This window comes from Coffea arabica, chromosome 2e (assembly GCF_036785885.1).
Source record: "Coffea arabica cultivar ET-39 chromosome 2e, Coffea Arabica ET-39 HiFi, whole genome shotgun sequence".
NCBI lineage: Eukaryota > Viridiplantae > Streptophyta > Magnoliopsida > Gentianales > Rubiaceae > Coffea > Coffea arabica.
Genome location: NC_092313.1, coordinates 57,586,350 through 57,606,167, shown reverse-complemented (window position 1 = coordinate 57,606,167; position 19,818 = coordinate 57,586,350).

The window sequence follows — 19,818 nt, the reverse complement described above, 5'->3', positions numbered from 1 at the left end:
TTTCAATCTCGCTTATCATAATCAAATACTAATCAAATCAAATATCTCAAAGGTCAATCACATACTAAGAATCACTCATCACAATCAAGTACTAAAAGTACTCCAATCCAACTTATCAAATAATCTTGATCCAATAGATAGTCAGGCGAGTAACTGGATACATATACAAAAGGGGCTCGAAATCGGACTTAAAGTCCCTGATATTTGAAAAAAAAATAAAAATAAAATCCAGGACATAACGATGTCTCAGGTCAGGAATTACCCCTGGTGGTGCTTGAAAACACAACAAGCTAGCACTCAGCTATACTTCACCAGAAAGTCTCAGGAATTTGTCCCCGGTGGTGCTTGAAAACACAACAAGCTAGCACTACGGCTAAGCTTCACCAGAGCCTCAGATGCAAGATTTTGTCCCTGGCGGTGCTGGACAACACAACAGGTTAGCACAACGGCTATACCTCGCCAAAGAACCTCAGTTCAAAATTTCATCCTTGGTGGTGCTTGATAACACAACAAGTTAGCACAACGGCTAAACTTCACCAGAGGATCTTAGCTCAAGAAATTGGCCCTGGTGGTGATTGAAAACACAACAAGCTAGCACTACGGCTAAGCTTCACCAGAGAGCCTCAAGTCAAAGTTTCATTCCTGATGGTGCTTGAAAACACAACAGGCATGCCTCGCCAGAAGAATGGCGGTGCTTGAAAACACAACAGGCAATAGCTCATCAGAGAGGTTCTGTTCAAGAATTTCAATCCCTGATGGTGCTTGAAAACACAACAGGCATACCTCGCCAGAAGAATGGCGGTGCTTGAAAACACAACAGGCAATGCCTCACCAGAGAGGTTCTGTTCAACCGCTACAGAAGAGTAGTAGCCGGTCTATAACCAAACAAGTACGAAAATGTTCAGAAACAGAGTCAAAAGCAGGGTTCAAGTGTATCGGTTCAAAAGCAGGGTCAATTATTTCAGGTTCAAAGAACATGAGTACGAGTAGGAACTCACTCGCCTAGCTTATGCCCAGTAATTCACACTCTCAAGCAGTCATCAAACTCAAATCCACATACAGATCATATATGAATCAAGATACTTGCTCAAGAGTAAAAGAGATACCCTATTTTCAGTCAGGTCAGGTCTATCAAGTATACGTAAGGGTACACTAGCCGATTCAAATTCAAGTCTCAAATGAGCTCAGTCTAGTCGGTCTTAGACAGTTCCAATATCTCAAATCTTAACATTTACCACTCAGGTGGTGTAACCTTAATCAAACAGGAAAATTAGAAGAAAAATGCAAACCAAAACTTTTCTCAACAATTCCGGCCACCACCATAATCTATCAAAACCCTAGCCAAGAATCCAAAACTAAGAAACTGTACAGCTCAGGCCGTACGCTCTCAAGCGTACATCAACCAAATCATATCTTACGCGTACCACTTTCAAGAGTCACAACTGACGCTCCAAAAGAGCACTGAACGTACAAACCAATCCCACAGTCCGGCATCCTAAACTTTAAGCCTAGGATACACTACAAAGATCTGAAGCCTAAGCTCTGATACCACCTGTGACGGCCCCACCTCACCCTAAGGCGAACCAAAGGGTTCGGCGGACCGCCTGCCCAGCTCTCGCCGGGACTCACTCACTACTACATTCCTCAAGTGAATTACAAGGTACAACTCGAATAATACATCCAATTCTCCAAAAATTACATATCATAAGCGAAGCGGAAACTAGGTCTAAGCGTCGAATGTAGATATACATCCAATTCAATTCCAAATATTTATACAGGCCCAAAAGTACATAAATCAAAACCAAATCTAAACTATACAAGATGTACGCCATCCAGCCACACAAAGATCCAAATACAAGTTCTTCCTTTACTTCGATCCCTGTGGGGAGAAGAAGATAATAGGGGGTGAGCTAGAAGCTCAGTGAGTGACCAGTAAAATCAACAGCCAAGTATATTTCACAATAAAGCATTGGTATGATGTCATGATGCAGTAATCCAATGTTCATTTATTGCTCATGTGAGCCAGTGAAGTTCTTGTACTTAAATATCCAATGCTCGTTTAGATCAGATAACTGTGAAACAGAAGTAAGGAGCCATCGTGCTCCAAAGAATGTATAAACAGTAGTGGAGACATTGGTTCTAAGCACAAGACTTTCCAGGACCTCATTGGAGCCAAATTATGTCATGGCACACACCCAAACCCAAATGATATGCAATGGAGTAATAAATGCAAGAATTAGTTCAAAAGTAACTTTGGAAATAGTTGAGGGATCACTCACCAACCACGACTCACGAACCTCATCCATCATTTATTATTGTCTTGCTCAAGTCCAAGCCCTAGATCACAAATGGAAATAAGGACTAAAACGATCAAAGCGGAAAAACAGTAAAGGAATGCATCGAGCGTGCGCGGAAATGAAAATGGTACAAAACGGTTTACACGATTTTGCCCATAACTGGAGCTGTGATTATCAGATCAAAATGTACTAGGCAGTGTCTCGAAGCTTAGACAAAGAGTTACAACTTTCATGAAGACACCTCAACCTAGTTTTCAGTATATCCAAGTCAAATTTGCCAAATATAGAACTAGAACTCCAAAGGCTAGTTTATCTTTCTCGTGAAAATTTGGCAGCATGCCCCTTGTGTTTACCTAATTTTCCAGCTATTTATGGCCCCATTATTTTTCCTCAGCCAATCCCAAAGTCATACATATCATAGATTCAAGTAAATAGCCGTTCCATAGGCTCATAACAACATAAGAACAAAAATCAAAGTGATAACAAGTGTGGAAATAAACTTAACATAAGACAGATTTGATGGATTTTTACGGAAAGAACACATCTGAGGCTACGCTTATCGGATTGAGGTACAACTTATACCATTTCGAAGCTAAGACACAGGGCTACAACTTTCATGAAGATCACTTAGTCCAGTTTCCAATGCAACCTAGTCAAATTCCCAATTTACAGAACCAAAATCCAACTAGTCGGCTAATTAATCGTACTGCACTGCAATGGTCATATCTCATGTTACCAAGGTCCGATTAAGGTGTTCTTGGAGGCGTTTAAAATCTAAGACAGAATACTAAAACTTTCATGTTTTTCCAACAGGCTAAATCCCCACGGATTATAGTGAATAAACACAACCAAATAGACTAAACTGTCCACGCGGAACTATGGAATGTAACCTAGAACAGCGAGGGTATTTTCATCTTTTCACAAGCTACATAGCTCTGATTGGGCTGAAATTTTGTAGGTACCTATAAAATACCATTCTCTACAACTTTAAAGTTTTAGGCCAAGCCTGATTCGGCCTCTAACTATGAGTACTAAAACCGGACAGAATGTAAACCTGAAATTCCAGAAATCTGGAATTTTTGGGATTTCATGACAATCCATTCATTTTCTTGCTTCCAACACTACCAAAGCCCCTTATATAATCTTATATACAACATATATCCACTATACAACAATTCTAGGCATAAATTTATTAAACCCTAACTTGCATATATCATTCAAAATCATCACAACAACTTACATATCTTGTAATCAAGCCAAAACATGAACTAGATAACATCTTAAACCAAAATAAAAGAATCAAAGCCATAAATCAGACTTTATACCTCTAAAACAAAGCTTGAAAGAGTGATACTCCACTTCCTTTGGAAATTTTTGTTTGCCCTAGCTTCTTAAGCCCACAACTAGCACTTTAATCGGTTTGGAAGTTTGATTTCTCACTTGGATAGCTAAGATCAAGACGAAGAAAGTTGTTCTTGTTCTCTCTTTTCTCTCTCTCTTTGGTCGGCCAAGCTGCTGAAATAATGAAGAGGAAAGGTACAAAAATTGGGATAAGAAGGATGGTTACTCTCTTGGTCAAGAAACTCTTAGGTGACGACAAGTGTCGCCACCACCACCTTTCATTTTTCTCTCTCTTTTCCTTGCTATTTTGAGCCCTAAATTTCGGTCAAACTATCTGGCAAATGAGAAGATATTTTGCTCAAGTATTAATGAATTTGTATGGTAAGAAAGTGGTGGTCAAGTGGTGCGTTCAAACGGTAGTGCGCGGGACCCACCGGTTCGCGCTGTTTTTCTTTAAAACACACTTACTAGGGTTTTTACTTTTTATTCACTAACCTTATATCATTGCTCCTAATCACATATTATTTCTCACTTAAAAGTCACTTTTAATCACCAAATTTGGTCTTTGCTCCGTACCGAAAATTCATCCGGCGAAAAATCGTGAAAACCCTAATTTTGCTCCAATCTTGAAACCAAAAGTGAAACCCTACTTTCTAAGTTCATTGGCACTTATTGTGGGGTGATTGAGTAGTAGGGCCATTATAAAGTGATATTTGTCAAAGAAAAGGGAATTTTTAAGAAAAATATAAGGAATTTGCACGGCTTCTGGCCGGATTCTCCACAAAACACTATTCACCAGAAATTTTTCCCTTTTCTTCTGCCGCGGGGCGTCACACCTTTTACTGCATTTTGGGCCTAACTTGCATGGTGAATTGAGTAGATTTAACCGCTCACTTGATCACCTAATGAACTCATATTTGGGTTGGAAATGAACCTAGATTATTAACGATTTCACTCGTTGCCCTTGGATTGGGAAACGGAGGTGAACGTAATCAAGGAATTTGACGTTTGAACTCTGCTTTGCTTGACAGGTGAGTGTTCTATTACCTGCTAACTGTCTATGTGAAATATCTGAATACTTGATTTGCGACTGGTTGAGCCAAACATTATTTTGACAAAATTGAGGCGAGCGTGTACTTTATCACACTCGACCTCCTTCGATTTCCACTGAGGCTTTGTACACTGATATTGTAATATGTGATCTCTCTGTATTTTACTATATGAGTGTTGTTTGGGCAATATCTCATTAACTACTGTGACTGTTTGGGTACCCAACCTCATAGGTGAGTCGGTTGTATCGAGTTAGCAAGGGGTTGGTCGAGAAAATCGATAAATCCTGAGGACTGTTTACTGAATCTGGAAATTGGTATACTCGAGTATTACCTACTTACTTTTTGTGGTGTTCGAGTCCAGTAAAGGGGTTGACTGGTGGACGAAATTTGGAGAAAGTGGGGTTCTACGGACGTTGTATTCTTAAAATGCAAACGTTGACGGAGAGTCAACGGCTTCTTGTATGATCAAACTCAAAGTGGATTTGGCTTTTGGAAGCTACCCGTCTCCTTGAATTGAACTGTGATTAAATTGTTATAATACAATACTATGCTTACTTGTTTACATTACGTCTTTACTTGGCTATGTGCTTACCTATTTATTTGGAACCTTACTGAGTTTTAACTCACCTCACTCCTTTTGTTTTCCTTAACAGATCTGGGATGGACTTATGGTCAAGAACTTTCATAACTTTATCTTTTATTTTGTACTTGTGCTTTGGATTGTAACTTTTTGTTTAGAAGACCTTACTTTTGATTCTTGTAAGCTTGAATCCATAAGTTCGACGTATGTATGTAAATTAAGTGTAGAATGATAAGTTTGATACTTAGATCTATATTTTAAATTTGGAAAGTTGCCGTGGCGATTACAAGTCCATTAGGGTTTGCACTCCTTTCTTTGAATATATTTCATTAGTTATCTTGAGTTACTAGTTCTTTGATCAACTGAGTCCCGGCGAGAGCTGGACAGGCAGTCCGCTGATATCCTAAGATTCGCCTTAGGGAGAGGTGGGGCTGTCACATCAACACTTCACATCCTCAAAATGCCTTGCATGCTGTTAATTCTGGTACCGTTTTACGTAAAAGTCGACATTTATAGATGAAGACTCCCGATTACTAAGTACAAGAACCATTGGAGTAGAACAACTTTTATTCATTCTTTTTCTTTTTTTTTTGTCTTTCTTTTTTTAAAATAAAGATAATAATAATTCCCTCAAAAGAATAATCATGAGAAGAGTATCATTGACCATATTTATCACTTAACTATGTAAAATCAAGTAAAGAGAAGAAATTTCATCAAACATGCAAAATTTAGGCATAGTTTTCTCCACTTTATTAGATATACTATCCTACAAATACACAAATTATAATCACATAATAGTCATTTCCAACTTAAATGAGAAAAGAAATTGTCAAATCACATATGTTTATTTCAAAAGTAGAAGAAATTTGAATTACTAATGGTATGGAACTTGTAGCTCTTGAATAAAATTGAAAAATTTTGAAATCTTTTAGGACAATTGTGCAATTTTGGACAAGATATTGAAAGAGTTTTTCCTTGTAAATGGACGAAACTTCCTGCCAACAAACCCAAATTTGAAAAATTTTAAGCACAATAACATTTCCAAACACAAGTCTAATCTTTTCAATCAACAAATCAATCACATACAATGCATATAATTTCAATTCCCCCCTCCCCCACACTTAACATGCATATTGTTCTCAATGTATAAAAAGGGAAACCAAAATAAAGAAAGGAATACTCCCCTATTGATGTGATTGAAGTATGCGGATATGAAACTTTACAATCTAGTATGAAATTTATGATCCATTTATCGCAATTCTACAAAAAGGAAACTTCATGAGTTCCATTTGTAACTATTAGTATTAAAACCTAAAATACAAAATGGCAAATAAACTAGGTAAGGGCCAAAAGATGCAAAAGTGACAGGCATGAAGAGTTGTTGCAAATAATTCGTTATCAAAATTTCTCACATCATCACACCACATTTCCCAAATGTTTTATGCATTTAACAAAATTAGCATCCTCTTTACCTAGAATATGAAGTATAAGTATGTCGCTTTCTCTAGATAATTATAACATCACCATATAATAACAAAATTGGGAGCAAAAGCCAATCTAAGAAACACACATTATGCATATGTTCAATTTCACCCATAAAATATCACTAAAATTGCTAAATTCTACACATATTCAAAATTCATCATCCAATCATGCTCTATATGAAGATTAAGCAATCAAATTGACTAAAATATCACCATATAAGGAATGTATATATGTAAGTATCATAAACAAGTCACATTTTAGCAATTTGAACCATCCAATTATGCTTAAAAACATTTTAAGACCAAATAGCACATTGATCATATAATAGGAATATGTATAAATTAAAACATTGCATAGATCATCACATTTCCACATTTGATCATCTAAACAGTTTAAAAATGTTAAATAAGCAAAATAGAACTTATATACATCAACAAATAACATCACAAATTCACCATTCAAAGTATGTCATTAAACTCAAAAGATATACAAATGGTGAATATTAAAATACCAAATTAAGTTTAAAAAATTTACCTCAAATTGGTAGAGTGATGTTTGGCGATACAAATGATGCAAAAGACCCTATGAAAATCACCTAATTAACCTCCAATTGATGAATTTATAAATGAAGAATCCTAACCTTCAATCGATTTTTGAGATGTTTTATGTGAATTTCAATTGGTTAAAATGGCTCTATGAAGGTTAAATGATGTTTGTTGGATGATTTCTTTCAAGGAAAAGGTGTAAAAGTAAGAATTTGTGAAGTGTGTGTAAGTGTGTGAGGACAACATGAGGTGAATAAGAAGAGAAGAAATGAACAAGGACCCTGCGTTTTCTTCTTTTAAAATCAAGCCTCAGAAAACGCGGCTCTATACCTGCATTTTCTTCTCGCATTTTGTGGCTAAAACATACATAAACGAATACTCAACTTCAGAAAACGTGACCTTAGGGTCGTGTATTCGAAGTCTTATTTTCTGTTATAATCATACAGAATCGAAACACGGCAGAAAACGTAACTTCAGGTCATATTTTAAGCCGCGTTTTCACTGTTTCTGCAATTTTTCTGTAGAATTGTCTAATTTCTCAAAATTACACTCTTTACCTCAATTGGTCAAAATGCATCCTAGATCATTCTTTGTCAAAATAGTCAATGTGCGCGCATGTAAAATAATCAAAACATACATTTTGCTCCTTTCTAACGAATCAAAAATAATTTTTACTCAAATCGAGTAGTTGAGTTCCTTAATCAAAGTTCGTCTTTTTCTCCTCATTTGGTCACCTTTACTTCTATTATCCAAACCTACAAAAGAAAAACAACAAAACAATGTAAATGCATAATTTAAACATAAAATCACACCAAAATAACATAAACTTAAACAAATATTGGGTTACCTCCCAACAAGTACTTCTTTATAATCATTAGTTTGACTATATCAAACCTTTTCTCTACCATATCAAAACGGTCGGAGGTTGCATTTGCTAGTTTTTTCATAGCTAATTCTCAAGATGGCTTAGAATCATTAACAAATGGTTCACTTTCTAATTTCCAAGATAAAGATGCATTAGCTAATCTTTCTATTGCTAATTCCCAATATGGCTTAGATTCAAATTGGACAAATTCGGGTTGGTAATCATATAAATAAGGAGAAGTATTATATGCACATTGATTATCCTAACCACAAGTATAAGATTGCCCCAATTAGGACCATTTTGATCAAAATAAGGATTGTAATGCCCCAATTCATCATAATAATCTACATTTTGTGCTTGTATACATTCATAAGTAGCATGATAATCTCCACACAAGTCACAAATCACATGATAAGAATTGAAAACATTAACATTTCTCTTTTGTTCAAGCATATTCATAATGGTGTCCAATTGAACTTTTAACATTATAAAATCAAGTTACCCTTTAAACTCCTTAAACAGTCTTCAAAAGATGTACTTTCAGTAATTTCTTGGTTACCTCTATTCATGGAGCTTTGCACGTGGAAACAATCCATTGTCGATCTTCCACTCCTCAAGCATTGTTCGCCCATGTTTTCTACTCTTTTTGAATCCCTAAACATGCTTTTAAAGTAACTCAAAAACAAGTTTAGTTAAGAAAAATAGGTGACTCGACATATACAAAAACAAGACACTAAAAACAAATCTAAAGAGGTCTGAAATTTTAGTGAGTTCAAAAGTGTATTGCAGCATTAGTGGATGAGACTCCACATATTCTTCAATTAATGTCTTGTTGTGATTGAGCTAAGAATGTTGATAGTCACTAACTTTATATTTTGGATCCTGTTTTTTGATAGGTCCACCTGTAATATAGCAGCATTTAAATGGCTAGAGCAAATTAGTAAAATAGCGAATGTCATTCCCATAAATGGCTGCTGCAATCTTAGTTCCCTGTTCATAGAAAAAGAAGAATAACAAATGGTATGAGAAATCAAAGAAGATTGTTATAATGAATGGAAAATGACCAAGAGCAATTTGACTATACATTACCTCAGAGTCTGTTAACACAACACGTTGGAATCTTATAGGTACCAATGCACCACTGGTTAACACATGCGATTTCTCAACAACTTGAACAAGCGCTATCCATCTTGTCATTTTTCATGGATTTCATGCATCGAAAGGCATCTCGTTGCCATTGTTACCTACAATAATAAGAAGGAAAGATAGTTAGATTGAAAGTAACATAGAAGAAAATCTAAACTATTAAGCAAATCTTAAATGAAATTAGAGAATGACATATTTATTTAAGAGTTATTTGAGAAGTTCTTGCTTCAAGAACTTCTCAAATAACAATTTTATTCAAAGATCAAATAATTTTAATATCTCTACCACATATGACTACACATATTTAGAAACAAATAGAAACTAAACTGCCAATGAAAAGGACCCTTATCCAAAACTCTTTCTTTTCTACAAAAAGGTAAAATTTTAAAAAAAATAACAACAAAATAGTTAATAACCATATGTCTTTATGCATGTTATTACTTATTTACTCTTATTATTATGTGTGAAAAAATCAATCAAATTTAAAAGAGTAAGGAAACTGACGAGCGCAGGGTATATATATATAACAATTAACTCATCTACAGTCAAGTTTTATATTTATAAAATCCTAAATACCCACAAACGATTTTTCGCAAGTATACGAGTCGAGATTGAGTATAAGGTATTAAGGGTCGAACCCACAGAGAAGAGTGTTAGTTACCGATGTTTTTCGAACTCCTTTATTATTTAGACTATCATAAGTGCAAGAAATTAAATTTATACTCTAAATATGAGATAAAAGTAATAAAAATAACATTATAAAGTTCCTAGAGGTATGAAATTTCTCACTACTTTTGCAAATGAAATTACCGGTTAAGTGAGTGCTATTATTTTGGTTAGTTATGGCATAATTTCCTAATATATGTGAAATCTACTCTCGTAGTGAATCAACTATACTTGCAGCTAAACCATATCTACTCTTGTGGTTATGAAATTAATTACAAGTTCATTTCTTCTATGAAATTACATGAAACAAATCACAAAAGCCACATAGGTGCACCTCTACTCTCGTGAGTGTACTCCCTAGATTTATCACTTCTTTGAACTAGTGTTAAATCGTAATTCTCACTACAAACTTAGTACCCTAAGATTATCACAATTAATGGCTAGTTAATCATGATTAGAAAATCAATAGTGATAAATAACTTGCTCAAAATAACATCATCAAATAACCAAGTAAATATTACTAACAAAATATAGCAAGTTCATCCATACTTTAGGCATAAACTTTAACTAACCATGAAGAACAAGATCCAAACTTGTATTACAGTTAAACATGAATTTAAATACAAAAGAAAAAGTGATAGGAGAGAAGGCACCCTTGTCACACGAGTTTCAAGCTCTCTATCTTTACTCCTCAATTCTTCATCCAAATTTAATTACAAATACAAAAAGGATGAACTATTCTAACTATACTATACTAATGAATTAAGAAAAATTAGTGAAGACTAATTTTTGTGGAGTTTCTCTAACCTTCCAAAGTTGTGAAAATATTCTCCAAAGGCCTCTATTTATAGAGGAATTAAAGGTCCCAATGAGTTGTTTCTAGTTGTCATTTTTGCCTCTTGAAATATGCAAAGGTTGTTTCTACAAGTTTCCATGCTTACTTGCTCAGATACAGCCGGAATTCTTTCAAAAAAATGGGTCAAAAAGTTTATGTAAACAGAACACAAGTTGTAGAGCAAGTTGCAGCCAAAATTGAAGAATAAGTGACCTCGAAAATGCGACCTAAGGTCACATATTGTAGCCACATTTTACTCTTTTGCAGGTTTGCTCATCTCTGGTTGTTCTTCATCCTTGCTCTGTTTTTGTACCAAATTCAATTGATATTTTCTTGATGATGGAAGCTGAACTAACTCTTATAGCCCTTTGAGTTAGCTTTCCAATTCCTCTAAAATCATCCAATTTGGAGCTCTGTGGACTGAGAAATGACCAAAATACCCTTGATTGGTCAATCCCCTATTTCAACTTTTGACAACAAAATTGCACTTCTATATTTCGATTTTTTGACGATGAAAACAACTCAACTAGACTTTGATGTCTTCACAACAAATGGAGATCTATTTATTAGTTTCAAAATTAAGAATCACCTCTGTGACGACCCCACCTCCCCCTAGGCCGTACCCAAGGGTTTAGCGATCCACCTGCCCAACTCTCGCCAGGACTCACTCATTTACTTCAAATAAAATAGGTTACAACCTCAAGAGTAAAGGAAATAATAGTCCCCAAACTGGGAACGTATACTTACATACATTTCTATCTCAAAAGTAATACAACCCATGTGAGAACCCGTAAATTTTGGTATTTTCTAGGGTTTTATTTTATTTAATCGCACGTTTTTCTGTAATTTCTTTATTAGGAAATTTTCTAACTCGTTTTATGAGTAAATAGGGTTTTAAATCATTTTTCTAGTATAAGTTAGTTCATGAGATTTTAGAAGTGTATACCGGGCGTGGGACCCGCTAGTGCGGAAAGTTCGGTAAAATTCGGTCAGTTAGGTTAAGTTTCGTATACCGGGATTAATTTAGCTGGTGTTAAGAGATAACTAGAGGTTACTAGATGAATTGGTGTGAGAGGGACAAAAGGATAGCCATGCATTAATTAAGGTGACAAGTGTCACCTCCCTATTTCATCTTGGACTTTGACTAATTGGCCAACTTTACCAAATAATCCTAAAATTCACTAAAAATTTATCATTTCTCTCCCTCTCTTGGCTGACTCTCTCCACAAGAAAAGAAAAGAAAACTCTCAACTCTTTGGCTCCCAATCTTGCTTAATCCTCAAATCTAACCGATTAAACTTGGATTCTCTCCATAAAAACCCCTAGTCTAGTGGTTGCAAGGTTGGTTATCAAGTGGTTTGGAAGATTAAGGTGCTAAGTTGCTTCCTTTCTTGGGTTGGTAAGGTGAGTAAGAAATTCTTTCTTGTTCACGATAATGCTAAATTGGTGCCTTGTGGTAGTTGAATAAGTGATTTTTTGGATGATTTCATGACTTGTGGTGAAGATTGATGGATTTTTATTTTATGCTTGATTTTTCTGATTTCATATGTTTAGTGTTGGTTAGTCATGGATTGTTGGTTAGTTATTGTGTAAAATGGAGTTGATATATGTTGGATATGGTTGATTGTGCAAAAATTCTGGTTTGGGTAAAATTTCCAGGTTAGGGTTTCAAACAGGCCTGCTATGTCCGAATTTATTTGAGCAGGTTCGAGGCCGAATTATCTTAAGGTTAAAACATGAAAGTTGTATATAATGATGTTTTATAGTTTCCTACAAAATTTCAAACCCAATCGGAGCAACATAGCCTGTGAAAAGACTGAAATACCCCTCCTGCCCTGTTTCTATCCGAACATGCTAATCAGCTTCTGTAATTGGTTGTTTTGACCAGGAATACTACTGATTTGGTTGTTGATGTCTTCTTAAGACTTATAGCCTTGTATCTTAGCTTTCATATGGTTTTGGAATCACTTGAATTGGAGTTGTATGTGCTGAGATATGATTGAATGAATCAGGACTGCTAGTTGAACTGCGAACTGGAAAATCTGGGGTTATTTTGGTAAATTTGACCTAGATACATTGCAAACTGGACTGAGTGGCCTTCTTCAACAATGTAGCCCTTTCTCTTAGCTTCGAAACGGTGTAAATTACACCTTAATCTGACAAGAATAACTTCAGTTGTGTTAATTCCGCTAAGCAACAGCAAATCTGCCTTTTGTTTCCCAACCCAAACTTCGTTTCCGCATATGTCCTAGTTTGATTTTGCACTTATACGCTCCATAAGATTTTACTCTAGTGTTATGTGGATTCGGTTTATGACTCGTATTCGAGCCTTATTGTGGCTCTAATTAAAGGTGTTTGATAGCTTGTGATTTGTGGGTGTTGAGGTTTGGTTGGAAAGTAAAGAAAGACAAGGGAAATGCTGTCAAAATTTTCGCGGAGCTTCTGCACAGTCTCGGGAAATTTGCTATATCTTGATGTAGGAATGTCGGAATTGAGTTCTGTTTGTTGCGTTTTAAACTAGATTCATAGGACTATAAACCATGTAAATATGAGACCCTGTTTATGTCTGTACAATTTATTGTGAATTTTCAAAATTGACTGAAATATTGTACCTGTTCTGTCTTTCACTGGATAAAGCAGCAACTTGAGGCTTGAATTTGACTGACTTGTGTTCTGAATCTTATGAGGGTGTTCTCTGGAAAGTTATAGCCCTTTGAATGTATTTTCCAACGGTATAACTTTTACTAATTTTGGACTTACAAAACTTGAGATATGATTTTTCATATAGGGTTGTGCGAAACTGAAAAATCCTGTTTTCCTAGTATCGATCTTACTTTCATTTTCTACTTCAATTTTGGAGTTGGTCAGTCATTGTAGGTAGGGCTTTGAGGTTGTTCATGCCTTTAAGACTAATTGTTACCTTTTCACTCCGAGGTCACCTCTTCGCTTTGCATTAATGGTTCTTTTGACTAGGCATATGGCTCGTAACCGAGTCTCACTTGCGAATTCCATACTAGATCTTGGAGTCGAGTCTTAAGTGTTTGCCTTGATTGTTCTAGGAGGTGCCGACGATTAAAGCCACACTTGGGAAGGAAACTTTTGAAGTTATCCTTATTTGAACTGGTGAGTGTACCACTCCCTTGCATTGTCGCTATTTGAGTTATCTGTACTTGAAATCTATGACATGAATGACTATGAATCCTGTTTAGTTTGATTGAGACGAGGGTGTACTTTATCACACTCGTTCTCTTGCCTGTGTTGTACAAACTGAAATCTATTACTTGTACTTGTTATGAACTTGAGCCTGTTACCTGCACTTGTTATAATGTCGTTTGGAAGTGTGTCCAACGACCTCCTTGTTAAACCTGAGCTCAACCTCATGGGGAGTTAATTAAATCGAGCCATGCAAGGGCTTGGTCAAGGAAATTGACAATCCGTGGGTGCCTGTTTTTATGGAATCTTTGAGTATTGAGACTCTTGATTCCGGTATACTCGAGTATTACCATTCCCGTTTCTATTTGGCGTTCGGGCCCGGTAAGGGGGTATGTTTGGTGAACGGGATTTGGCGTTAAAGTGGTGTTCTACTGGACTGGTTTCCTTATTTGGAAGTTGACGGAGGGTCAACGTAGTCGGATCATGTACTGCAACGGGGATTTGGCTCCTGAGAGCTGTGGCGGCCCCACTTCTCCCTAAGGTGAATCAAAGGGTTGGCGGGTCGCCTGCCTAGCTCTCGCCAGGACTCACGCAAGCAAACCGACTCATTTTCCACGTATAACCTAAACTAAAACACCATACGGCACTCGAACAAGCCAAACCTTTACAACCAGAATACCAAGAACACATTAACTTCAGAGATAACATTGCCATTGGACATCTGAACGTTCACTCCTAAACAAATCTCCAACCAGCTCAACACAAAACTACAAATATACATATTACAAACCACACAGCGAATTCATAAAGTTCAAATAAATTTATACAAGCCAAAGCTTAGGGTTTGCACTTTTCCAGCTTCAAGTGGCAACCCAAAACAAAAGATACATAGTCGTTTCAACACAACAGTTACAAAAGCTAAAAAAAAACAGACTTCAAATCTTTCGAATGCCAAAACCTGTTAAGGAAAACAAATATCGTGTGGTGAGCTAAAGCTCAGTGGTGCCCCAAAACATGCAATCATATAACACAAATAGTAAATAATCTTCAAGCTTAAATTCAGCAAGTAGAAAAGCATATAACAGCACAAGGTAGGATACAGGGGCTCTCAGGAGCCATTTCCACGAACTTGATCAAAATTAATCGTAGTTGACCCTCCGTCAACTCTCACTATCTAAAGTCCATGTAGATTCATTATTTTTTCCTTAACACGCTCCAACCAACTTACTCCCACCGGGCCTGCACACCTCACGAGAGAGTTTGGTATTACTCGAGTATACCTTTTTATAAACTAGTCGAGGAATTCATCCAACGACGTCACATTATAAACTAGTCGAGGGATTCACCCAACGACGTCACAACACGTTTTTACCAAGTCAGGATAAGAGGCCCTCCCACCCTAAGGTGTGGTACATTCCCCTGCCTGGTAGATTAGTTGACGAGTCCACGCTCCAGTCAACAATTGCCAGATATTCGAGAAAACATTTCAAGCAAGTCACCACTCGAAAGGCTAGTGCGATAAAGTACACACTGCCACTTCGATGGTTCAGGAAAACCACTTTCCAATTATCACATAACAAGTCAAGAAAGCACCTTAACACTTAGTCAAAGAACAAGCACGGACACTCACCAAAAGTGAAGCTCAAAAGTCAAGCTGGGAATTGGAGTCCACGTCCTCGCTAAACCCTAGAAAACAAGTTTTAAAAACTATAAGTTTTACTATACGAACTCTTGGTTTAAATACAAAAGATTATCTGGTATAAAACTAATTTATTTTCTCGGAATAACTCAATAAATCTCTTAGAATTAAAGCTAGTAAAGTAATAAAATATTTCGGATGATTCCTTTAAAGCTACTTTTCCTTCCGGAGGTGCCGCTAAAACCAAATTAATTCAAACAAGTTTTCTAAGCCCCTTTTTTTAAAAAAATTATTAAACTCTCACACTTTTAACAATTTTCCTCAAAACAACTAGCCAAGGATAATTTCACGAAAAACTTAAAGTTTGGAAATTAATACAATTACTTCTTAAAGGTAATAAAGCTAGTTTGAGCAAAGAAAAAACTTAACTAGTTGTCAAGGTTTTTTAAAAAAATCCCGACATTTACTTTAATATTAACGTACCATACTCAACTTATATAACTCGATATTAAGATAAGATATTTCAATAAAGCTTGATCAAAAATACTCAAATTCAAAAGACCAAAACAGACTTCACGATTCCAACTCATTTGCACTTTGAATTCCAAGTCACCAATATGGTAAAATCACAAACCAAACATCAATTTCACTAGGGCTTCATCAATCATTAGCCCTAGGTCTCAACAGATTCAATTCCAATCAAAATTAAACAAAGGAAGTCCAAGGTATCAAAACAATTCCAAATCACAAACCATGGACCTTCCAAATACATTTCAGCCCACCACTTGAACAAATTCACCAAAAATTAAACTCTTACAAAAATTACTCAAATGGCCAAGAGCTTCATCAATCATTAGCTCTTGGCATCAAACAAATATTTCTTACAACAATCAACCAGAAATTTAACTCAAACATAGAAGATAAGCCACGGCTAGCTTACACACAACTAACTCTAGAATTTCAGATTTTTCCTTTCTTGTTTCGATAGTCAAGAAAAATTCCAGCAAATGTTAATTCTAGATATCCATTAACTCCATCTTTTACTTGCTAGAAACACTAAACATATAGCTTATAATTTGTCCAACCTAAACTAAAACAAACAATACACAAATCCAGAAAATAATCTCACCAAAAGTTTCAACTAGTACGGCTAGCAACCATGTACAAATTCCAGCAATATAACCAATTAACTTATAGTGTTTTGTCCATAACTTCCTTCAATTTTTACTTCAACTCAACATGCAAAAGGTGATTAACCAGCTACAAACTAATCCTAAACACCCAATGCAGGAATCTTAGTTAAAATTCGAAGGAAAACTAGTCAAGTGCTCAATCCTTTCTCTCGGCCATGCTGGAAAATATTTTCCTTCAATAATTACTTCAGTTCAAGTTCCAATTCACCAGCTTTTCAAGTGTTAAAATCAATAAGATAAACATGAAAATTAGAACAAGATGTTATGAGACGTTTTACTTAGGATTATAGCCAATTATCATGGAATTTTTGAAATTAACAAGAGAGTTTCAGCCTTCACTCTCTCGGCCAACAAAACAGATTTTCCAGCAAGTTACTTCGAAATTTTCAACAAGGTTTCCATCCAGAAAATTCAGCATGCAATACTAGATATAAGTCGTATAGGGCATACAACAAAATTTTCCAGCTTCAATTCACCAAAACATCCCTTAAAACTCAAAAGAACCACCATCGGCTAAGCTGGAATTTTTTTTCCAACGCCCTGCAGTCCTCCAAACAAGAATTCCAGCAACAAAACTCAAGCTTGTCACCATAAAACTTACATGCATCACCAAATAAAAAGCTATCTATCAGATTTGATCCAAAACCAAGTTCGAATGTCATCAAAAGTCACCATCTAACCAGAAATTCATCCAAATCCTCTCGGTTGACATGCATGCAACCAGATTTTTTGTATTCCTTAAATTTTCTTGCTTAATCAAGGCTAATTAACCTCATGCAAAGCTTAATCATCCAGTTTTTAACTAGCTAAACCCACAATTAAACTCAGATCACCACAAATTAACAAACTAAAGCTGCAATTCCAGCTCAAACTCTCGGCAGCTTCAATTCTTTCCAAACCAGTTTTCTTGCAACTCAATTCTTTTTCCAGCCGCACAATTCCCACATGCATGCCCCTAAACAGTTTCATCAACCAATAAACAACTAATCTAAGTCCAGAAATTACCTCAGCTTGAAGCTTAATACACGCGACTGGCAGCTGAAATATTTTTCCCTCTCGGCAGTCCAAAATGCAGCCCGCTAGCTCTTCCTCTCCCTTGCTCAAGCTTGCGACTAGAATGGAGGAAGTTTGGTTCTCAGACTTCACCAGCTCACGGATGGAAGGAATGATAACAACAGGTCTCTCTCTCTCTTTTTTTTAGCTTACGGACAGAAAGGAAAAGGAATGGGAGCTCGGCTCTCTCTCTCTTTCTCACTTCACTCTTGGCTCGCGACAGAAAAGAAAATGTAAGATTGAAGTTGTAATGGCTTGGAAATGATATAAGTGAGTGTGGTAGTGGAGTGTATATAGTGCAGTGTTTTAAGTGGTTGAGTCGGCATGAGGGATGGTAGGTGCTGGAATGAAGAATGAAAAATGGAACCGGCAGAAATTGGAAGTGGTTGGAATGTTTCATGGCTGCATGGTGAATTTGAAATGGAGGAAGGCTATTCCGGTCTTTTAACATCTTGTTCACCCTTCACTTGAACTCCTCATTAGTAAACTAACTCCAAGATTTACCCGAAATGAAATTTGATAGCCTACTAACATACTAGTCTCGCAAAAATTAAACTATCGAGATTTAACGTCCTAAGCGTAATTATAAAAAGTTTTGACTTAAAATGTTTCCGTCTTAATTCTAGGTTCCCGTTAACACCTAACGTTATTAACGCTTACAATTAGCTATTGAAATTCAAGGAATTAATATTAAAGCAATAAAACACTCTACGTCAAGAAATATTAACTTAACTTGGCAAAAATTCAAATAATCTAATATTTTGCACAATTAACCTATTTGCGACTTTAAACTTATTTTTACACACTTATCTAAGAACCAACAATAATAAAATTCATTCAAAGTCTAAAATGTACAAGCAACAAGTATAAATATATGTAAGTATATATTTATTTACTATTATTTTATTATTATATTTTTTTTTTCAAGGTTCTCACAAGAGCCACATGTATCCGTTCTATCTAAGTTATTTTGCTCATCTCCTTATTTGATACACCTATGTGATTAATTGAGCATGAAGTTCTCGCCACCGAAGTTCTCGCCACCGTAATCATGTGGCCGAGAGGTAGTTAGAGAAGATGATTGATATCTTTGCCGCGCTACACTACACTGAGGAGCGACAGGTGACATTTGCCGTCTTCCAACTGGAGGGAGCGGCCCGATCTTGGTGGAACACCATAAGGATGAAATGGGAAAGAGAACAAACCCCAAGGACGTAGGTGAATTTTATGAGAGAGTTCAACACGAAGTATTTCCCACCTCTGATCCAGGAAAAGAAAGAAGATGAGTTTATTAGACTCCGCCAGGGAACTCAAACCGTTGCCGAGTATGAGAGCCAGTTCACCAGGTTGTCCAAGTTCGCTCCCGAACTAATCGTGACTGAGCAAAGGAGGATAAGGCGTTCTGTCCAAGGATTAAACGTTGAGATCCAGAAAGACCTGGCTATAGCCCAACTCAATACCTTTAGTGATGCGGTAGAGAAAGCTCAACGAGTTTAAAGCGCAAGATTTCAAGTTAGAAACTTTCAAGCTAAAAAAAAGGGGATTTCCTGGAAGTACCTCAGAGCAAGGGGATAAGCGTACGCCCCCTAAGATTGGAAGGGGAAACGGGGGAGTACAATTATCGAGAATGTCAAGTGGTGCCTCACAGTGAGGCTCAGTCTCCACTTCTCGTGGTCCCTGCGGGTACTGTGGGAAGCCGAATCACACGGAGAACGTCTGCTGGAAGAAAGGAAGAAAATGCCTGCGTTGTGGGAGCGCAGTCCATCAAATCGCAAATTGCCCAGGCCGATCTCGAGAAGGGAGTAGGAGCCAACAGCCAACCACCACCAACCCTGACCAATCGAAGGGGGAAAAGAATGGATCAAAAGTGTCAGCTCGGGTGTACTCCTTAGAACAACATCAAGTCTCTAACCCATTTGAGGACGTGGAAGGTAAGATTCTAGTATTCCACCGTTTGCCCGCTAGAAT